The 2104-nt window shown below is 54.9% G+C and overlaps 1 non-coding gene across 1 annotated transcript; it reads right to left on the bottom strand.

The window, feature by feature from the left end:
* Positions 1-1446: 1446 nt before the first annotated feature.
* On the bottom strand, positions 1447-1608 carry LOC144126428 (U1 spliceosomal RNA). The gene has a single exon (XR_013313488.1). It is a non-coding gene; the product is annotated as a U1 spliceosomal RNA (small nuclear RNA).
* Between the last annotated feature and the right edge of the window lie 496 nt (positions 1609-2104).

Raw genomic sequence — 2104 nt, forward strand, 5'->3', positions numbered from 1 at the left:
GTGATCAGTCACACGATGGGCCTTCACATCCTCTGCTGTTGGTTCCCGTTGACTGTCGCCTTCCATAGGCTCCATCTCGGCGACTATGCGCCGTCTATTACGCTCGCCAGACTGGCATCTCCGTTTGGCAAGCCGTTCCTTTCTCTGTTCGGGCGTCTTCGCTGCTCTCTTCGCCTTCTTACGCTCATTCTCTGTTTCTTGAGTAGCCGACTGCCAGGCGACATCCTCAGGATCGGAAGAGTTAATCTTCTATTGTCTATACCGTTGTTTAGCAGCGGCTGGACTCTCCTTCTGTGCATGCATGTCAAACGTTGTGATACAGACGCCCATTACATGTCCGCATTTTATACGGAATGCTGCGTATGCGACGGGCGGTTCGGGTGATATAGCGGCGTGCGGCGAGGCGGCGACGAAGAACGTAGCGCAGCTGTAGGGTCTCTCTGGTTACCATGGTATCGGCGCATGCGCACAACTAAAAATTCGCGTGAAGTCATGCTCGGCTTTGACGGTGGAACGGGCGCGTGGCCGCGGCGACGGCGAAGCGCACGCCGCACCTTGCTCCTCCGACTGCCACGGTAACGGCACATGCGCACAACTGGCCTCGCCCACGTACCGCGAAATGCTCGACAGGTAGCCCAGTGTAGCTCTCGCTACAAAAATTGGCAGTGGCTTAGCTATGCCAGCATATACGTAGCGAGCGGTGCAATTCCCCCCTGGTCACGCATGCTGGTCACACTGGAACATTCAGTCAGTCTGGTCACGTGATCGGTCATGTGCCGAGCCTTCACGTCCTCGAAAGAGGGCTCACCCAGTTGGGCCAAAGCGCGATGCTGCAACCCCTCGGGGTCCTGACGTCGCCTTTTGTCTAGACGCTCTTCTCACTCCTCAGGCGTTTCCGCTGCTCTATTGGCGTTGCACCGATCGTTCTTCCTTTTCCCGACCGCCAGCTCCCAGGCCACAACCTCAGGGTCTGACGGGTTGAGCTGATCATGTTTGCGAAGCTGCTCGACGGCTAACTTCTCCATGGCAATGGCTCTCCGCTACTGCAGCACACCTGTCCCCTTGCGCATGCGCAGTAAGGCGCACCAGCTCTCTCGTCACTCGTATCCTCGCACTTGCACACTACTGGCAAGGCGAGCAACGTCTGCTCCGCGGTCACGCACCTGCATGCTCTGACGCCACTCGGCTCCTCGCGCATGCGCACATCTGGCCTTCCAGACGCACGGCGAGACTGTGGGTAGCGTAGTTTCCGCTACAAAATAATGGAAAGATTAAGTGTTCGCTTTAAGAGTAAACCGCGACATCCTGTTCGCTCCTTCGTGGCCAAAGGGTAGCGTGCGCTTAACTCGTGAGAGCTCAAGTCGTGGTAGCATGTGTCAGAAGGAACTTCAGGGGCGTGAGTTTATGCGACTTATAATATGCATCTTTCTTTGGATTTGCTCATAGAAGGGGCTGGCGCGTACGCCGAACCCCACTACCAAAAATTACATGCCCCAGCCTCCCCTGTTTGGGGAAGTGGCGGGCTTCAGCCGACCGCAGTGCAGTGGCCAGCCTCCACCCGGGGACTCGGCCTGGATGATCACCGAAGTCCCAGCACCAGGTAAGTATGGCTGCATACGCAGCCCGCTGGGACCCGGTCAAATGCGTCCGCCCACGTTTCCCTAGTGACAACAACTGCTTGCTCAAAAAATGTATTCAAATACCTGGCATGGTACTGCGGAAACAGGTCCTACGCAGGTTCTCTATGCATGTTGCGTACGTCTGAAAACTGAGGTCTTTGGAAAAATGCATTCCTTCCAGCAAAGCGCATAATTAATGCGCCCTTCGTGTCTCATTCTACTTGGCTCTCGCAACGATGATCTTGCGCGTGCTGTCCACGCACTCACGTGGCGCATCTGTCATGAATTAGCGATTACTTCGAGGCATTTGCAGAGGTGGTGTAGTGATTTTATTAAAAATATAGTAAAAAGGAAGGAAAAGATTTTTGTAGCCCCGGCATGTGCCATCGATACTGAAGCACCTGAGCTGGTGCAGCGGAAATAAAGCATAGCAGGCAGAATGGAGAAATGAAGTGAAAGAGGTGAGGGGACAGGAAGAGAGGATT

This window comes from Amblyomma americanum, chromosome 3 (genome assembly GCF_052857255.1).
Source record: "Amblyomma americanum isolate KBUSLIRL-KWMA chromosome 3, ASM5285725v1, whole genome shotgun sequence".
Classification (NCBI taxonomy): Eukaryota; Metazoa; Arthropoda; class Arachnida; order Ixodida; family Ixodidae; genus Amblyomma; species Amblyomma americanum.